This window comes from Ranitomeya variabilis, chromosome 6 (genome assembly GCF_051348905.1).
Source record: "Ranitomeya variabilis isolate aRanVar5 chromosome 6, aRanVar5.hap1, whole genome shotgun sequence".
Classification (NCBI taxonomy): Eukaryota; Metazoa; Chordata; class Amphibia; order Anura; family Dendrobatidae; genus Ranitomeya; species Ranitomeya variabilis.
In genome coordinates this window covers 130,727,164-130,734,344 of record NC_135237.1, presented here as the reverse complement: position 1 = coordinate 130,734,344, position 7,181 = coordinate 130,727,164, and the positions used below count along the sequence as shown (strand labels likewise).

At 46.2% G+C, this 7,181-nt stretch overlaps 1 protein-coding gene across 1 annotated transcript in view; it reads left to right on the top strand.

Annotated features, from left to right (window-relative positions):
• Positions 1–1,360: 1,360 nt before the first annotated feature.
• ENTPD3 (ectonucleoside triphosphate diphosphohydrolase 3) overlaps positions 1,361–7,181 on the top strand; it is a 111,061-nt gene continuing 105,240 nt past the window's right edge. The window contains exon 1 of the mRNA XM_077268997.1: positions 1,361–1,558. The gene's annotated coding sequence lies outside the window, so the exon portion shown is untranslated. The remainder of the gene's footprint in view (positions 1,559–7,181) is intronic.

Below are 7,181 nucleotides of genomic sequence, written 5' to 3'. Positions count from 1 at the left end.
GGAGGATGCCATGCGCAAAATACGCTGCTACACCCTGCCTACGGAGGACATACGGATCACTATTTTGGGAACAATTCTCCGTATTACGGCCGTATTACGGCCGTAAAAAACGGACCGTATTGTCTTACGCTGAGTGTGACGCCGGCCTTAGGCTGCCGTCACACTAGCAGTATTTGGTCAGTATTTTACATCAGTATTTGTAAGCCAAAACCAGGAGTGGAACAAATAGAGGAAAAGTATAATAGAAACACGTCACCACTTCTGCATTTATCACCCACTGCTGGTTTTGGCTTACAAATACTGATGTAAAATACTGACCAAATACTGCTAGTGTGACAGCAGCCTTACGAACACTAGTTCACGACAACCATGCAGTGTACATGCCACTTTAGGCTGACCGAACACATAAGATAGCTTTTGACCAAACTTTGCATGTGTTCTTAGTTAGAAAATGTAAGTAAACTAGTTCCAGACACTCCTGATGGGGACTTATCTACTGGGAAACAATAGGATCAGACAATTGAAATTCAACTGCCTGTTCTTTATGTCTCTCAAGATCTTCATTTGAGGGAGTCAAAAGAACCCAAATACACCATGGATGGTCACCTGTTCCAAAATCAATGTTCCAGTATAAATCTAATGTGTCTGACCAGCTTTAGGTCGGGGTCACACTTGCGAGTTCAATGTGTGAAACTCGCACATCAAGTCCCGGCACTGCTGCAAACTCCGGTCCTGTGTTCCGGTGGCAGTGCCGGGACTTGATGCGAGAGACTTGCGTGAGTTTCTCGCATTGAACTCGCAAGTGTTAACACTGGCCTCAGGCTTGTTTCACACATATTTGAGTTTTTGTTTGCACTTCTAAAATCATGCAATTTTTACAATTATCTTTTTGTGTTTGAGCACTTTTTATGCATTTGTCTACTATAGAGAAGCCTCCGGTAAAAAAAAAAAAAAAAAGTTGAAAAAAGCCATGCAGCATTTTTAATAAAATAAATAAAAGTAATTAAACAGGAACCCAAAAACTGCAAAATTGTGGAAAAAATGGCAAAAAAAAGTCTTCTTTTTTGTATAGTGTTGCTTATATTTTCTAAATGCCAACATCAGACCACAGCGCATCTTACTGCAAAAAATGGAAATATAATGTTTTAAAAAAAAAATATTCGCTTCTAAGTAAAAATAGTAAAGTATGTTTTGGTCATGTTCAAGAAGTAATGTTTTCCCCTTATTGTGACATTAGAGCAGCCTCGCTGAGGAATGTGTATATGAGGCAGGCTCGCTCTGCCCACCTACTGTGGAACCAATCTCCCCCTTTGCCTCTTTGTAGATTTGTGGCTACTCCCCTGCTGGGGGTGCGGTTAGCATAGCAGCCCTGCCTGTACTACACAATGCTACATCTGCACCCATTCATTTCCACGCTGCTCACTACATCTCTATCTTACTTCTTTGCTTCTGCTCAAAGCCCTGGGACAATACAGCCTTTTCCTATTGCATCTGACTGAGCTGCAGTGTTCTGTGACTGTCAGGTCCAGACTACTTGTTCCCTGAGCTGGAGAGAGCGGTAAGGATTATTTATAACGTGACTTCTGTACTGCATATATAAGGCTTATACGTGGTTTCACATCGCTCGTTAGTCCATAGCTCTGGGCCTCACTTGTAGTAATAGTCCATGAAATATGACCGATGATGAGCCATCGAATTATAATCCGCGCATTTATTCCACAACGATAACGAGATCATAGATGTTTTACATTATGGGAAAATGGATTGGACTTGAATAAAACCTTGTATGGATTGTTGATCCTATCGATGTGATACTTGCATATCTTTGCCTATCTAGAGTCTTAAGATGGCCATTCAGTAGTGGTTTTAGTAATCGGAAAGACTGTGTCAGTTATCAATTCAAGTGCTCAGGTGTAATCGCTGTCATATTTGAGCCATCAATCAAATGAAAGAACGATACAGATAATGCCATTATTATAATAATAATCTTAATAATATTTATTTTTATATAGCGCCAACATATTCCGCAGCGCTTTACAGACATTATCATCACTGTCCCCAGTGGGGCTCACAATGTAAATTCCCTATCAGTATGTCTTTGGAATGTGGGAGGAAACCGGAGTACCTGGAGGAAACCCACGCAAACACGGAGAGAACATACAAACTCTTTGCAGATGTTGTCCAAGGTGGGATTTGAATCCAGGACTCTAGTGCTGCAAGGCTGCTGTGCTAACCACTGAGCCACCGTGCTGCCCATTATTATAGACACCTTACCAATTTTCACACCTAGTCCCAGATCGATGCAGGGGTCTACCGACACTTTATTAATCAGCACCCTCATCTCAACTAGATGTAACCAGACTGATGGAGAACCTGTCGTTTCTAGAATGTCATCTACCCAAATTTCTAATATATTGCCAGTTTTTTCGCTGTCCTCCTGCGTGATGGACTATTATGGGTTCATTGGATTTCCTTCAAAGTGTCAGTCATTTATTATCCATCATAAAATGCACTGGTCAAAATTTAGAAAATGATTTTCAGGGCTTGTGTACATAATCACACCTTCAGTCCGAGTGCTATCTGTTAAAAAAAAAAAAAATGGATTGAACTCGAACCAATGTTATTCAGTGGGGCAATGCGGATTAATGATTTTTTTTTCACTGAACAAATCTGTGTGTGAAAATAAAAATCACAGTATAGGTCTATGGGAGCAAAAAAAAATAAAATTGGATGCCACAGTGTAGCATACATATTTACGGATACAGGATACACTGCAATTCTGTAACGTAGTAAATGGTTAAAAGCTACTGCAAAAATGCGGATGGCACACTGATGACAAGTGAGAAAAATTTGTCACACTTTTCTTGATGAAACTGAATAATTTTTTATATGCTCGTATGAAGCTGCCCTAACTGTATATGGAAAGCCTAATACACTTTGCATTTAGCCTCTGTAAATATGATGAACCAACAGATCTGTTCCTACTTCCAAGGTATTATTCTTGGACATATGTCGACATTGAATTATACCAGATGAGCTATCACACCATCATTTTATAAAACCGCAGCATGAAGCATATCCCTGATGTCTTAGGGTATGTGTCCACGTTCAGGAAACGCAGCATTTTTGACGCAGCACTGAGCCGCAGCGTCAAAAACGCAGCGTCCAGATGTTACAGCATAGTGGAGGGGATTTAATGAAATCCCGTCTCCACTGTGCATTAAAAAACACATGCGTTTTTCCCGCAAAAACGCACATGCGTTGCGTTTTTTCAGAACGCAGCATGTTGCTACAATGAGCAAAACACGCAGGAACACCGCAGGTGACCTGCCAGTGACCTCAGGTGCATTTTTGGTCAGGATTTTACCTGCATAAAATCCTGACCAAAGCCTGAAGCAAACCTGAACGTGGACACATACCCTAAGGGTATGTTTCCACGGTCAGTAAACGCTGCTTGTTTGACGCTGCAGCGTCAAACAAGCAGCGTCCAGATGTTCCAGCATAGTGGAGGGGATTTTATGAAATCCCGTCTCCACTATGCGTGGAAACCCGCACGCGGCGGCCCTGCGACTCCGGACATGCTGCGCGTCTTTTCAGAACGCAGCATGTCCGTACACCTTGCGGGGACGCAGCGTCCCCGCAAGGCATATCACAGGGCCCTATGGCGAGGGGTGCGATGATCCCGGATGTGTACTGTACACATCCGGCACCATCGCGTCCCATTAAGGGGGCGGGGCTTATCGCCGAGCGGCTTCGCCGCTGCGCCGATACCGGCCCCCAGACGGACCGTGGAGACATAGCCTTAGTTTCTGGTTGGGGAAATGGGAGTTTTCATCACATTGGACTTAGGGTACCGTCACACAGTGGCATTTTTATCGCTACGACGGCACGATTCGTGACGTTCTAGCGATATCGTTACGATCTCGCAGTGTCTGACACGCTACTGCGATCAGACACCCTGCTGAGAATCGTACGTCGTAGCACATCGTTTGAAACTTTCTTTCGTCGCTGGATCTCCCGCTGTCATCGCTGGATCGTTGTGTGTGACAGCGATCCAGCGATGCGTTCGCTGGTAACCAGGGTAAACATCGGGTTACTAAGCGCAGGGCCGCGCTTAGTAACCCGATGTTTACCCTGGTTACCAGCGTAAAAGTAAAAAAAAAAAAACCGTACATACTCACCATCTGATGTCCGTCAGGTCCCTTGCCGTCTGCTTCCTGCTCTGACTGTCTGCCGGCCGGAAAGTGAGAGCAGATCACAGCGGTGACGTCACTGCTGCGCTCTGCTCTCACTGTACGGCTGCACTCAGTCAGAGCAGGAAGCAGACGGCAAGGGACCTGACGGACATCAGATGGTCAGTATGTACGGTTTTTTTTTTTTTACTTTTACGCTGGTAACCACGGTAAACATCGGGTAACTAAGCGCGGCCCTGCGCTTAGTAACCCGATGTTTACCCTGGTTACCAGCGAACCTCGGCATCGTTGGTCGCTGGAGAGCGGTCTGTGTGACAGCTCCCCAGCGACCACACAACGACTTACCAACGATCACGGCCAGGTCGTATCGCAGGTCGTGATCGTTGGTAAATCGTATAGTGAGACGGTACCCTTACTTGGATTCTAATTAACAATTCCACTTCCCTGCTGTGAATTGTTATCTCTCATCAGAATTGTCACAGTTCACTAAAGCTGGAGTCACACTAAACGACTTACCAACGATCACGACCAGCGATACGACCTGGCCGTGATCCTTGGTAAGTCGTTGTGTGGTCGCTGGGGAGCTGTCACACAGACAGCTCTCTCCAGCGACCAACGATCAGGGGAACGACTTCGGCATTGTTGAAACTGTCTTCAACGATGCCGAAGTCCCCCTGCAGCACCCGGGTAACCAGGGTAAACATCGGGTTACTAAGCGCAGGGCCGCGCTTAGTAACCCGATATTTACCCTGGTTACCATTGTAAAAGTAAAAAAAAAATTAGCAGCTGTTAATGCACGCGCTGCTGCCAAGAGCTTCCCTGCACTGAATGTGTCAGCGCCGGCAGTAACAGCGGTGACGTCACCACTGTGCTCTGCTTTACGGTCGGCACTGACACAGTCAGTGCAGGGAAGCTCTCGGCAGCAGCGCGTGCATTAGCAGCGCTCCTGCCGAAAGCAGTTTTAACCCTGTGGACGCCGGGGGACGTGACAGACATCAGAATGTGAGTATGTACTGTTTTTTTTTTTACTTTTACAATGGTAACCAGGGTAAATATCGGGTTACTAAGCCCGGCCCTGCGCTTAGTAACCCGATATTTACCCTGGTTACAAGTGAACACATCGCTGGATCGGCGTCACACGCCGATCCAGCGATGACAGCGGGTGATCAGCGACCAAAAAATGGTTGTGATCATTCCCCAACGACCAACGATCTCCCAGCAGGGGCCTGATCGTTGGTCGCTGTCACACATAACGAGATCGTTAGCGGGATCGTTGCTACGTCACCAAAAGTGTGACGTTGCAACGATATCATTAACGATATCGTTATGTGTGACTCAGCCTTAACATAGCTGCAGATTAGAGAAAGGGATCTGATGCAAACTGATCAGCAGAATCCAACCATTAAGGTGGCCACACGTATTAGACGTATGTTGGCCAAACAATCATTTCCCAACTCCCTCATACACAGAAACACTACAAAGCCCCCCCTCATACACATTAGGCTAATGATGGCAGAACCTAGTCATATTGACTGGTTTGGCCGACAGTTTAAACTGTATGGGACCTCGGTTAATTGACTGTTAGAAGAGTAAAGGATCTTGCATGTCTGATTTCAGACTGCTGATCCTTCTGTTATCTAGCGATAAGACATATCTGGGATGGCGCTGTCATAGAAAACACAAGACCACACCACTGAAAGAGTGCATCTGTGCATGGAAGAACCGGGCCAAGATGGCTGCCTAATGCCTTATGGCAGGCTTCAGAGAGACCCGTTGGCAGAATGTTGTGGCAACGGCTGATCCTTTTGCTTGACAAGGAGATAAGCAACTGAATTCCAATCGCATTATAACCCCCAAGATAATATGTTAGGAGACAGCCAGAAGACCTCAATGCAAGATCAGTGGGGTTGGCCTCACTTATCTGTCTTATGGCCTATATATGGTAAATCTGTCTCCAGTAAGAAGCTGAGATTTCATTATATCCTTCTATTTGACATGACTTCTTTGCTAATACATGGTGTACATGGTCCTAATTCGAATACTCAATTCAGAACTGGGCACCTTTTCACTATGTGCCTTTTATAAAACTGGTTTCATTTTTTGTCCGTGTGAAAAAAACTGAGTTTAATTGGTTAACACCCCAGGGTCCTGGTTGTTACGGTGGCATTGCTTTCCTCATGGGGAGAGTGATGTCACGTTGGAAGCGAAGGAAGATCTTCTTTATCAGGTAACCACAAACATACAAAATGTTCACACTCCAGGCCAGAAGGGGGAGCTCTAAACCCAGTTTAAGGGGAACTTCCCTATATATACATTCAGGACTGGAGGGAAAGTCAGAGAGTGCCAGACAGCAGACTGGAACAGTCTGCCAGAGGCAGGAACTGAGTGCAGTCAAAGATTGTCAGAGAGGAGCTGGTCAAGGAACTTCAGCTTAGGCGGAGCTGGTAAGAAAGGAGTGTAGCTCAGCAGACGTGGGAGTCTGCAGCTCCTGGCAAGCAGAGAAGAGCAGTTGGAAAGACTGGAGGGGCCGTGCAGCCACGAGGGTGCTGCAGCTCCTGGAGAAAGAGAGCATAGGAAGACGAACAGATTTGTAGTGAGCGTGCAGGAGAGCGACACCTGGGGAGGACAGCTGCGATTGGGCTACCTCTCTGTAGAGCGCAGATTCCGGTACCCGGAAGACAGAGGTTGTGTCGGACTCTAGGAGGCACAGCAGAAACCGACAGGACAGTTGGACTACACATAGCCTTTCCGCCCTAATACCCAAGAGACACAGTGGCGCATAGAGCCCGGGTCGTGATAGAGACCCTGTGGAAAGGCTCGAGTCACCTGTCATACGGGTTTGTGTCCCACCTTTAAGGAGGAAAGAGAACTGTGAGGACCTTGATAGGAGCCACAGGCAGTAAGGGACTCCTCCTAAGCGCTGGTAGGAAGGCTTCTAACGCCACCTGGTAAAGGGGACTCTGAACTTGCTTCCAAGCTGGCCAGACC